The sequence below is a fragment of the Lissotriton helveticus genome, chromosome 5_1 (assembly GCF_964261635.1).
Source record: "Lissotriton helveticus chromosome 5_1, aLisHel1.1, whole genome shotgun sequence".
In the NCBI taxonomy this organism is placed as follows: domain Eukaryota; kingdom Metazoa; phylum Chordata; class Amphibia; order Caudata; family Salamandridae; genus Lissotriton; species Lissotriton helveticus.
Window position 1 is genome coordinate 881,561,342 of NC_136065.1, and position 14,166 is coordinate 881,575,507.

Consider the following 14,166-nt stretch of genomic DNA (forward strand, 5'->3'; position numbering starts at 1 on the left):
GAAATGCATGCATCTGGGTGAAGCCAAAGCTGAGTATATGGCCTTCACTACGAGGTTAGTGGTAAAAACCTCCAGACTTGCACATAAGGTAAATACAGATTCCATGAGGTTCAGAAGATATCCAACATGTTAAATAACGTTCATTATGAGAATTAACCATATACCATTGAATTGATATTTACGGCACGTAATAAATACTGAATGTGTGTTTTTTAAGGCCATATGCTAAATAGCTAATAAATAGCACATGCACATACATCAGGACGTGCCCATTTTCAGGTATTAGAAGTCCCTGAAGTGAAGAAATGAATCCCAAAAGAACAGAAACAGCTAAAACAAAACACAAAAGGACGTTAGGACACCAGCAACTCCTTCCTATGTGGGAGTGTGCAGGCGTACATTTTCTGTGGAGAAATGCAAAGCACCTTAAAATAAGAAAGAGAGACTGTCAAGAAGGTCATAAATCAAAACTGGCACATCCTGAACAAAGGAGACATGGTCGTAGTAAAATCCGTATTCGCTTTAAAGAGGTGTAGTAACTTGAAGGACATTTTAGACCACACAAGAGCATGAAGTGTGAAAGCAAGCATCACAACAGTCACTCTGGGGTGGCCGCCCAATTACGGGACACTTCCCTTGTGGATCTTGTGCCGTATGTGTTTTTACACAGCAGTCAAAACAGCAAGACCTAGGGCTGAAGACACCATGGCTTTAGGCAATGCACACCAATTGTAATTCGTGGGGTGTCATCTACTTGATTTCGTGCCCTCTACCCGCCAAGTAAAAAACAGGATTGTTGAACATCGTAGTTCAATCACTACGGTGTTTGTAAAAGGTCAAACACCGAGGGGGCGTGGCTTAGCGCCTGACGGAGATGGCGGCTCCCGTGTAGAGCTCCTTGACGGGACCGGGCGGCTGCTTCTTCTTCGTGCTGCCTCGGCGCCGCGTTTTCTACCAGAAGTGTCGGACCTCATGCTGAACAACCTCAGAGCTCCCTGGCTCGTTTTTGGACAGAAACTCACCATATTTCCAGCAATGTGAGTCCTTTTCTTCTGTCGCTCTATCGCGACCGCCATTTTGTTTTCACTCGCGATGCTGAGGTGCCGATTTTTCCTACCTCGAGTGAGCTGCTGTAACTCCTTGGGATGTTTAATGCCTTTTTTGTAGCTTTCCTGCTACATTGTGCCATATTATGAGTTACTGTGCATGTTTCCTGCGTCATTGACCTTGCCCACAGTGAATGCAATTTTTGGGCGGCCATTTCATGATTCCTATTCCTCCTCATCATACTTTTTGGTCACCTCTTTGCTTTTTCTCTCCATGGGAAGGTCTAAGGGATCTTTTTCCACAGTAACTCCAGCTAAACATATTTTTATTAAAAACTCGAAAGTTTTTAGCCAATTTTCACGCCTACAAGACTATCTTCCCCCGTCTGACGACATGGCAGCTTCTGAAACTGCGTCAGCGCCTTCGGGGAAATCTCTCACCAAGCGTGTTCGTCAAAATTCCTCTTCTCCACCGAAATCCTCCTCGCCTGTTTCAATGGAAGTGTTGTTAGAGGAAATAAGGGCATTACGTCCCTTTATGGAGGAAACTAACTCCAAATTGGAAGATACCAACGCTAAACTACAAGTTCTCACTGATACTTGGTCGCAGCTTGATACCAGAGTATCAGCAATTGAACAGTCCATTCCCTCCCTCACGGACACTTGCTCTAAAGTTTCTCCTCTTCAGGCTCAAGTCTCTCTGCTTCAACGCCATGTGGAGGAGTTGGAAAATCGTAACAGGCGTAATAACCTCCGCATTTACGGCCTTGAGGAGAATCAAGAGGGGTCTGATCCAATCACATTCTTTAAATCCTTCATTCCTAAAGTTCTCCGTATGCCAGAGGGCACTGTTCTCAACATTCAGAGAGCACACAGATTGGGTCGCCCGTCTTCACCCACAGCTCCCTCATCGAAACCTAGAGGCGTTATCCTGTATTTCTTGGAATACACAGATCTATTGAAGGTCCTTTCTGCTGCCAAATCCTCTCAACGTATCACTTGGTCTGGATCCACTCTGTTCTTCGCCCAGGACTACGCCAAGGCTACAGCGAATCGGCGGAAGGCTTTCCTCAACTTGAGACCTGCTCTTCGTGCAATGGGCGCCCAATATGGTATTTTCCAACCCTGCCTTTTTAAGGTTACTTTTAACAACAAGACCACTACGTACGAAGACCCGCTCCGTCTACAGAGTTTCATAAATGCTCATCATACCGAATCCATGGACGCCTCCTCCTCCAATGTTGGCTGATTTCTCTTATATGTTTCCCTTCTTTGGTCGTTGTCACAGTATCTTATGTCTTGAAGGCTGACTATTGTATATTCTAATTTCTTCCTATATCGTTCTTATTTGACTTTTCTTGAAATTTTGTGTTCTGACTTTCTTTGTTTCGTTTGTTTGACTTCGAGTTTTCATATTCATATTGTGTTCATATTGTGTTCATATTTTCTCCCACAGCTCTTTCACTTTTTTGATGTGGTACCTCCCAGTCCTCCGTCTTGTTCGCTCCCGGTTGTGCCAGCCGTCCCGTCTGGTTCTTCCCCCTCCCCTCGTATCCTTGGATTTCTCCTTTGTAGGTATGATCTTTTCCCTTGTATTCCCTTTGTTGTTTTTCTGCAAGTTGTACTTTTTTCATCCTTTCCTATCTTTTGCCTGTACTGTTTTTCACGTATTTTTCTCATCCTCTCACATTTTCTCTTCTTCTTTTCCTTCTCCTTTTCTACTCCCCTCTCTTTTCTTCTATTTCTCTTCTCTGATTACTTCTCTTCCCATTTTCTCTCACCTGCTTTTCCTTTTCCTTCCTCCTTCTTTTTTCTCTCAGATTTATTTCTTTTCCAGGTTAATGCATAATTTCATTTCATGTTTGCTTATCGATTGTATCCTTTTTTCTCCTGTTTGGTTGTTTTTCATATATTACATTCTTGCACCTTTTATTGCATTGTTTGCGTTATATTTGCATTTAATACTTTTACTGCATATCATTCAGAGTTATCTCATGGAATGTTAAAGGTTTAAATAGTCCTATTAAAAGACAACGAGTACTAGCTCATTTGGCTAAATTAAAATCTGACGTTGCCATGTTACAAGAGACCCACCTTAACGATATTGAATCTTCTAAATTGAAAAGACTTTGGGTCGGTCATGTTTTCTCCTCCCCCTCTTTGGGGAAAAAGAATGGCGTAGTCATATTAGTTCATAAAAAGTTTGCTGTTACTGATACTCAACTTGAAATTGATTCTGATGGTCGTTTTATAATCTTGAGATTGACTGTAGATAATGTGCCTATTGTTGTTTTCAATGTCTACGCTCCAGTTACTGTAGATCACTCCTTTTGGCCCCTCATTTCAGATAAATTGATTTCCCTAAATGACAATTACATTATTTTTGGTGGCGACTGTAACCAAATACATGATCCCTTCCTTGACAGACACTCCCCAGTTACCTTCATTCGATCCAAAATGCATAATCAATTTACTTCTGCTATTCGCCGTAAATCCCTAACAGACATTTGGCGACTCTGTCACCCTGATCTCCAGGAATACAGTTACTTTTCCCCTCCTCACAAAACCCAATCACTTATTGATTACCTCTTCCTTAGCAAATCCCTTTCCCAATGTGTCCTTACATCTGAAATTGGCTCCATCCTCATATCCGATCATGCCCCTGTCCTAGTAGACTTTGAACTGCTACCCTTCTCTCCCTCACCTGGCAGATGGCGTTTTAACAAGTCCCTTTTGGCTGATTCCAAGTTTACTGACCAGTTCAATGCTTTCATTACTGACTTTTTTATTACTAACTCCACCCCTGATTCCTCTCCTGTCATGATTTGGGACTCTTTCAAAGCAACGGCCAGAGGATTTATAATTAATTATGTTTCTAAAAAACGGAAAGGTTTTGAACGTCACTCTTCCTTTCTTCTTGCAAAAATTAAAAAGCTGGAATATTCCTACTATCGCTCACCCTCTGATTCCTCTCTTAAAGACCTTATCTCAGCAAAAGTTGCTTTTAATAAGTCCTCTACTGACGCCGCAGCCTCTTACTTACTGAAATGCAGTGCCCGCTATTATGGAGGTCAAAATAAAATGGGTAAACTCTTAGACAACTACCTCAAAACACGTCAAGATAGGACTCGGATTGCCTCCATAACTGACTTGAATGGAGATTCCCATTTTAAAGACGAGGATATTCTACATGATTTTGTCTCCTTTTATAAACAACTTTATACCCCCGAATCCCCTCCTCTTCCTGATGACTTGACCTCCTACTTCCACTCTCTCACTCCCCCTTCTTCTTCCCATGTTGACTTTTCCACACTCGAATCTGATATTACTCTAGCGGAAATCTCCCACGCGGTGTCGGTGCTTAGACGTGGCAAAGCCCCTGGCCCTGACGGGTTTACTATTGAATTCTATAGCCACTTCTCCAAGCAACTCCTACCTCATTTACTTCTTCTTTTCAACTTTTTTGTTAATGATGGCTCCTCCCAAGGTACTTTTCAGGAAGCAATGATCTGCCTCATCCCCAAAGACAATAAAGACCCTACACTCTGTAAAAACTATCGACCCATTTCTCTTGTAAATACGGATTACAAAATCTTTGCCAAATTACTTGCCCTACGCATAGACCCCATATTACCTGAAATTATTGGCCCAGAACAATCCGGTTTTGTCAAAGGCCGCTTATCGTCTGATAATTCGAGAGTTTTCTTCAATGTCCTCAGCAAGGCTTCTACCATTCAATATCCTTTGGCAGCTATTGCACACGATGCCGAAAAGGCATTTGACCGTATCAGCTGGGAGTTTATGTTTCGCGCTCTTTCTTGGATTGGCTTTCCTCCAAAATTGATTTTCCTCATTTCCCTCCTGTACTCTGGCCCCAGAGCTTCTATTTTCGCAAATGGGAAAGTTTCAGACTATTTCTCTCTCTCTAGGGGGGTTCGCCAAGGCTGCCCTTTGTCCCCCTTACTGTTTATTGTTGCACTAGAACCCTTTTTAACAAAGATCAGGCAGGACAGTCTTATTACTGGTTATAACCCTGGTCCCAATCAAGTCAAACTCTCAGTCTACGCAGACGACATCCTTTTTTATTGTTCTAATCCTGAATCCACTATTCCCTCCTTTCTTCATCAAGTTGAAGCTTTCTCTTTGGTTTCTGGCTATCGCCTTAATCGTGATAAGTGCGAGATCCTACCTCTTAATGTCTCCTGTCTTCGTCACTACTTTGATCGAACTGGTTTCTCCTGGCAACCTTCCAAGATTAAATATTTAGGCCTCTGGTTCTCCCCTTCCATTTCGGATACTCTAAAATTTAATTTTGAGTCTATCTCCAAGAAACTCTCTGACTCTATCGCTAGATGGAATCAGTTATTCCTTTCTTGGTGGGGGAGATTAGACTCAATTAAGATGATGTTGGCTCCTATCATCTTGTACTCCTTATCCATGATTCCTGTTCGAATTCCTCATTATTACTTCAAAAGATTGGATTCTCTTTTATCTAAATTTCTCTGGCAAAAGACCCTGGCAAAAGATAAATCTCAAGGTGGACTGAAATTCCCTGATTTCAAATCTTATCATTATTCCTTTTCCCTGAAACAAGCTGCTCGTTGGTTATCTACGGACCCTCTCACCTACCCACCAGTATGGTTGTCCATGGAGAAGTCTCTCATCTCCCCTTTTGACTTTTCGGAAGTCCTGGCCTTTTCAGCTCACACTCCTTTTTTACGCTCTCCTATTATCGCACATTCGTGTCACATCCTTGCCCCCCACATTCCCTCTACGTACCCCTCCCTTGCTTCTTTATCTCACCAATCCATTTGGCACAACAAACTCCTTCACATCAAAAATCGCTCCTTCTGCTGGAAATCTTGGATTTCCAAAGGGTTAAAGTGGATCTCGCAATTGCTTCATGATGGAGTGCCCCTCTCCTTTCCTGAACTTCAGTCTCAATTTCTTCTCCCCAACTCCTTTAAAAAACAATATAACTTATTACTCCCTGCACTCCTTCTATTCCTTCAAACCCTCTGACCCTCGTCTGACTTCCCTCCCCTCTACCCTCTTTTATCTCCTCTTTTAAACTCCTCATCTTCAGCTTCGCGCATTTATTCCTGTCTGATAACACCTTCTGATCGCACTAAATCACGTGCTGAACTGGCCTGGGACCAGGATTTATCAGTCATTTGGCCCGTCTCTTTATGGGACAGGCTTTGGATTAAAATTCACAAAACTTCTCGTGCTGCCAACACCACACAAACCCTTTATTTTGTTTACCAAAGATTATTGTTTTCTCCGTCCAGATTATCCTCTTTCTCCCCTGATCTTTCCCCGGCCTGTTGGTCCTGTTCTTTTCCCTCTGCTGACTTATCTCATATGTTATTTCATTGCCCTAAGGTTGCTTCCTTTTGGCGTGCTATTTGATCCCGTATTTCCATTATCTTCCGATTTCAACTCCCCTTTTCCCCTTCCACCGTGCTCCTAGGCTCCCTCTCCCCTATGTTGCCTCAATCCCCTTCTCACTATAAGTTATTGGATCTTTTCATTGCAGTGGCCTTTCATTTGATTACCTCCAACTGGAAAGACTCCTCAAATCTTACCTATTCTGCCTGGTGGAATGCTATCTGTTTTCACCATAGACTTGATACTAATTATGTTACTCCTGTCTCCCTTGCCATCAAACGTGCCCTACTCTGGATCCCACTCACCAACTACCTCTCCTCCTCTTCCTCTCCCTCTCCTCCTTCTATTAATAATGTCCCCATCAATACCCCTGATGAAGTTCGTAAACCCCCTTGAAGATTTACCGTTGTCTTTATGCCTATCAGTTTGCAGTTTTCTTCTCCCAACTGTAATATATGATTACATTATTTTTCGCATCCAATGTAATTTGTGCACATGTTATTCTACTCCATTTTACTCTTATTGTCTCCCTTTTATTTTCTATATTTTTTCTCTCTCTCCTTCTTTTTTCATGAACGAGAGTGAGTTGTTTATTGAATCCGTCTTATTCTTTTGCATTGTTTTATTCTATTTTCTCTTGTATATTGCTCTTTCTTGAATGCATTTTCACTTTTGTACCTTCTGTTTGGTTTCAATAAACTTGAACTTAAAAAAAAAAGGTCAAACACCAAGCTGACCAGACAATTTCTTGAGTTAGGACACACAGAGTATGATTTGTCTTGGGTGTTGCTAGATAAACCAAACTACGAGACTCAAATGGGTCTCCTGGATAAGATCCTTTTCTGGAGGGAGCAACACTTGGTATTCAGACTGAATAGCCATAAGAGAGGACTTAACGATGATATTCCTTGATGTTCTGTATGATGACAGCCCTACAACATCTGGGAGATACATCTAAGTTAGAAACTAAGCCTGTTTATTACTGATTGACAACACCTTTAGGGGACAAACTTCTTTCCTTTAACTATGCTACGATCAAGATCTGTCCTTATTGTAAGATTAACGGTTCCCATACACATTGAAGTTAGAGACTAAGCCTATTTATCACACACATAACACCCTTAGGGGACAAGCAACTTTTCTTAAACTATTTTTCACAATGTGCTACAACTGATATCGATAAATTACATAAAGAAAAAAGTAGATCTGCTAATGAGGGGATAATCTGCACTAAAGAAGCAGAGTTTCTTACTCCCACTCATACAAGAATGCCCATTATATATGGGCTCCCCAAAGTGCACAAAAGCCTAAGCAATCCGCCCATGCGTCCGATTGTTTCTACTATTGGAGCTGCTACGGAGCCGCTGTCTAAATACATCGACAAGTTCCTAAAACCCTTAGTATGTAAACTTGAATCGTACATCAAGGACACAGGCGATTTTATTGGAAAAATGGAAAACTGTGTATTCGATCCGAATAAAGAATTGATGGTTACCATGGATGTGGAATCATTATATTCTAATATTCCACAGGAAGGAGCCATTATGGTCTTGGAAGAACTGCTCCTAAAGGAAGATGCCTTACCCAATGCCCAGCTTCTTATTGAATTTTCGAAAATTGTGCTGAACGAAAATTACTTTGAATTTAACCAAAAGTTCTACCACCAGGTCAAGGGGGTGAGCATGGGGGCGTCATGCGCACCGAGTATAGCTTGTCTGTACATGGGTCAATTCGAAAACAAAAACATCTACAACGAAATGGCCCCGTTTTCGGAAAATGTGAGAGCCTGGTTGCGCTTCATAGACAATATCTTCTTTATCTGGAGTGGCGACCAGGACTCTTTAGATGAATTCATCAAATGGATTAATCTAGCAGATGAACATATCAAATTTACTGCCAAGGCAAGCAACACACAAGTAGAGTTTTTGGACGTATGGGTGAGACACAATGGCGAATGCCTATATGTGTCATTGTACATTAAACCCACCGCCAAAAACACGCTTTTAGAGTACGGAAGTTACCACCCCCGCTGCCAACGGGATTCCATCCCTTTCAGCCAGTTCTTACGACTAAGACGAAATTGCTCCCAGATGAGTGACTTCTTAGAACAATCCGATCTTCTGAAAGTCAAACTCATGAAACGAGGGTACCCCCATCGTTTAATCAAGGAGTCCTTCAAGAGGGCCAGATACTTTAACCGCGAAAGCATGTTCCAGACCCAAACAAAAGGTGAACTAGACAGACTGGTCTGCATCACCAACCACTCCTCGGTGAATGACAAAATCCGTCAAGCCAAAAATTCTCAGTGGCACATTTTGAATAGCAATGAGGGAGAGGGAATTCTTACCAAACCGATCTTTGCTTTCCGGCGTAACAAGAACTTGAGAAATCATCTTGTACAAGGTACAGTCCGGAGCCAAGTTGGCCCTAAACAATCAGGCATCTTTGGCCTGCCGCCGGTAAAAGGAAACCACCGATGTGGCAGTTGCCATATATGCCCTAATGCCATTGTGGGCGAATCTCTCAACATCGGACATCGCCAGATAAAACTGAACTCCATGAGCAATTGCCGATCGTCCAACATAATCTATGTGATCGTCTGCCCCTGTGGATTGCCATATGTGGGCGAAACCAGTCGGGAATGTAGAACTAGAGTGGGTGAGCACAAAGGAAACGTTCGAAATGAAAGGCAGGGTGCCCCCCTCGTTGCCCACTGGACGAAAATGAAACACACTGAAGATGACATAAGATGGTCCATCTTAGAAAAGATCCGAGATGTCCCAGGCAAAAATTCTACCTGCATTCGGAAAAAGAGGGAGGTCTTCTGGATCTTTTTATTGGACGCGGCGAACACAGGCCTGAATGAGGTATGCCCATGGGAAAACGCGATCTATTGAAACCCCGCCTGCCATGCCACCTTAGCATTATGTAATATCCTGCCTGCTACTCATGGCATTAAGTAAAATCTAAACAGCAATCTAAATTGCGACGAACTTTGACTTAAATGATGTTTGCACGTGTTAGAAGTACGATTCCATTGAACCCTGCCTGCTACCCCATCATGTTGTGAAATCAAAAACAAAAGATCGGGTTTGGCATATTCCATCTCGGGTTTTGCGGAATATCAGAAATCCGACCCAGGTTTTCCAACTTGCGTGTACCGCTCATTGTCTGAGCACACCTGAAAAACGTCCGGTATTGATTCCACCCTTTAAAAAGGCGGAAGCGGGGGCCTGAGCCTACGTCCACCGGTTGCCGGATGTGAAACGAAGAGGAATCTCTACCGCACCGCTCGTGTAAGTACCCCGCGCTGAAGCTCGCGCTGAAGCTCTCTCTGGTCAAACTTTAGAAATCGAGATTAGCCGAAGCTCTGGCATGTACTCATTCTATCGAGCAATGCCAATTCCAGAGTGTAGCGAGTCGCCGTGTCTTTTAAATTACCTTCTTGCACATATTTGTGAGGCAACGTGCAGCTTAATGGTTAATCTCCCTTTGCGTACTTTTTCCGGCAGATTCTGACAGCATCCCCTGGTGAAATCGCCGCTTGGGCTGTCCCTGTAACAGAACGCGGATGCGGAGTATGAGCTACCAATTGCCAGAGCACCTTGGATCATAAAGGATGAAAAGCTATGTTATGATATAAACTACAAAACGCTATCTAGAAGGTAACCCTTAACCTCCAGCTATATATGCTCTCTATTCCAGCATTTGAAAGGAGAGGCTTCTAACTGATTTCTCTGTCTTCAGGCAGAACACGACCCTCGATCCGAACCTGTCTCCACACCCCGCTTCTCGCCCCGCATCACAAAAAACACGTCTATTTAGGTAAGAAGGGAGTTGTTTAAATCTAAGAGAAAAGCGGTGTAATATGCGGTAAACCTGACTCTGAGATATGATAATCACCTTTTACATAGGACCCCAGGAAGACGCCCTAAACGTGCCATCTATTGAAAAAGATTGGTCATCATTCTCCTTCAGCAGACCACACGCTGAGGTATATTTAAATGTCAGGTAACGCTATAACGCTATATAACTAAAAGCGATGGAGCTCTGAAACATGCCTGAACAGTATGCTACACGCGGTTGTATTCTTGAATGCCCGGTAGTGCCCTCTATTAATAAATGCGATGTGCAATGGGGTTTAGAAACATGCTAAAAGACTCAGTGTCCGAAAAATCAGGCCTCCTGTGATGGATTACGCTAGTGCGTATATTTCTACACACGTCAGATAGATGAATGAATGAATACGCATATGAGCTAAGCTCATTGTACAAAAATAATGCAACAGATGAACCAGCGTGTGTGTGAGGGTCCACTGCATGGGTACTTAAGATTTCTTGAATGCTTACCATTAATTGTTTGCTTTTTAGCCCTATCATGTTCTGTCACCCATTTTTCGAGCTCACCAATGCCCCCTAGGTATGACACTACCACTGTATTAAAGCCCTATGGGACCAGCTCCCCTATGTATTGACGTACTGAAAACTGTATAAAAATGAAAAGGATGAGGATAACCAATGAGTGTCTCTCGCACTTGTGAATCCTTTACTGTGAATAACTATTATGCGATTAGCACTGAATATACTAACATAAAATGTTGTTTGGAACAGGGTTTAAACACTATACTAAATGATGTGTTTTTTCTACAGAGTGCCTGGATAACAGAAATATTAATCTTACTTTTGAGTACAACCCCTCCTTCCCCTTCCCTGCCCTGACGAAGGTGCGGTCTATTTTGGGGCCTGGCACCGAAACGCGCGTCGGCGTTGAAACCATCTACCCTGAACATACTACCATCTATCCCCGGCCTATGGCTGAGAGGAATATTCAGGATGTTCTCAGAGCAATTTATCTCAAATCTTATCTGAGCAGAATGCATGAATGAGCCCTGTATGAGTATGATTGGTTGCGATGTATGAATTTGTTGAAGCTTGAATGTTGGAAGGTTGATGGGTTGTATATATATATATGTTTTTACCTTATAATCGTGAAATTTCTCAAAAAAATGATTTTGTACAATTGTGGTATATATAAAAATATATGAAGCAAATAAAAATAAAAATGATACATTTTCTATAAAAGTGCCTCTGTCTAAATTGCATATGGCCTTGATTAATCGGTGAGCGCTAAAATGGGTGACTTTTGAAAATTTTGGACTCTAACTGAGCCTATACCTGATCAAATACGAGGCAGATCTACTTTTTTCTTTATGTAATTTATTGCTCTTTCCCCCGCAGATCTGCCTCTCATCCTACCTCGGGGGGCCCCTCACTCTGTGATTTATTTGCTACAACTGATATCGGTCTTCATTGCAAGAACTTCGGCTCCCATACATCCATTGCCACTGTTTCGGGGTTGTATCAAGTGACGCAAAGGTCACTTCCGCCAAACAGCACTCTAATCGGAGTGTCTTACAGAGTCTCGTACCTGCTGGCCATTCACAGATGCGGCAATCAAGACATTTGTGGTAAGACATGCCACATACATCGCCTATGGTTCATTTTGATATGTGACACGGTACGTCTAGTGACGTAGGAGTGGCACTTTTGATATGAAGCTAGTAATGTCTTATTGAAGACTTCAGGGATATAATGTATTCCCTTGTTGCAGTCTTGTACATTTCTTTTTCTTCGCCACAATTTCTTTTTTTTAATTGTCTTATTTTATATTACATAACCAGTGTGATGAAACATGGTTTCTAACTGATGTGTGCCTTTCTTGCCCCCGTATTGGTCACCTTGGTGTTTCCTTACTGTTTAATTGCTTAATAGTCACGTGGGATCCAAGAGCAAAAAAATAGTTTTGGGACACTACATTAAAACCACGATAAGAGTTTGGCTCCCTATTCTGCTATTACCATAAAATCACTTGTAAGAGTAGACTCTAGGGGCCGATTACGATGGCAGGCGGACTTGAGTCTGCCCGCCATCATAGCGGTATTGGGACCGCCCGCCTGTCATGCGGCGATCCCGCACCCCTAATCATGATGCGACCGCCATCATTGCGGTTACATCTGGCAATTTAACATTGCAGCAGGTACCACTCAGAGCACAACTGCCCCTGATGAGAAGATTCGAAGATGTAGAAACTTTTTAGTAATGAGCTATCAAAGCAAGAAAATGGTGGTCAACATTCAAGAGAATTGAAGCAAACCTCACATATTACCAAACCGTAAGGTAGTATCCATGAAAAGAGCTCATCTGCCAACCTTGAGAAATCCAATTCTCTTCATTAATACCAGAAACAGAAAAATCGGCTTGCAAAACAGGAGGCAAAGATTGCCGATATAGTACGTCAAGGAATTCACAAAAATTGTGGCTCTGAAGTGAGAAGCACAATACATAGCACTGAGGATAGCCAAAAGCACCAGGACGTGCTATAAATATAAAATATTACTAGCCCATATGGTCAACAGATGCTGGGTATTTACTGAGGGCAAGAATTAAAAGTACTGAGGTGATGAAAACAGCGCCTGGCTTATGCATAAAATTGCTGCAGTTACTGATGGAGATACCAGGAGGTGCTGAAAATGCCAACAGAAGGAAGAAAAGGAGCAGCACAGACCTCCATCGGCTCACCGCAGTACTCCTAAATGGCAAGGGTAAAAAAAAAAACTCCCCGTCTGTATCAGAATGGCCAAAGGAAAGTCTCAATGAGGGTGCACAACTCCCTTGCCATTTTGCTTTCCTCGTGGAATTTCTATTGTAGTGGGGCCTTTGACAGAACTGCTTTGGTAATACTCTTGCATAAGGTAAAAGGAATAGTTGATGATTTTCGAAATGAAACATTTAATGTTGCATTTTCTTTTGTAATTGTTTTTTTAAAGGTATGTCATTTGTGTGTTATTATCGTAAATAGTTGAGCAAACATACAGTTTTGTCAAGAGAGATTAATTGAATCTTTACTTTTTGATTCTCATATTTCTTTTCTTTTATGTGCTATGATAAAATAATTCTTCCAATTGGTTTGCCTATATGCTGAGGTCAAAATCAGTTAGTATGCTTCCCCGTTGTGTCACTCTTGCACGATGCAACATGGTGCAGGAGCCATGCAACTTCAAAATGAGATTCATAAAACCATGCAAGGCCACCTTGCGTAGCCCAGAGTGGGTTCATAAATCTTGATTAGTTCAGCGCAGTGCAAATCGCTGCATTGCATTACTTTGTGCCAATGAGGCTTTTCCGTGAGGGTTGCCTGGTCGTTCCCACATGACATCCATGGATTTTGCTGCATTCCCAGATTTACCAGAAGTGGCACACCTGGGAATGTGCCAAAACCTACGCCTCAGCAGGCGAGGTGTAACGAGGAGAAATATCTTAATTTCTCCTCGTTTGTTTTCGATTTCTATGTGTGATGCATTCTGCAGCACACACAGAATGAGATAAAAGACTCAGGGGAAGTTTTTTTTGTGCCGGAATGTGCCCCTTCTTTCACAAAAGTAATTCTTCTTACTCCGCATGCACCCTTCCACCATGGTGTAAGGGTGCTTGCATTGGTGGTAGGCAGACAAAAGGGAGCCAGTGAAGGGGAAAAGGAAGGAATGCACCGTACTGACCTAAATGCAGCACATTATGGCCATTGCCATTTCACGCAGTGCAGCAAAGCAAGATGACTTGCTGCATTGCACTGCTTGACTTGGACATAAATATGACCCTTACTTCTTTGCAAAACCACCTGAACTGCACTGATTTACTAAGTGTTTTATAAAATTTGCAATCACAGGGAGTGG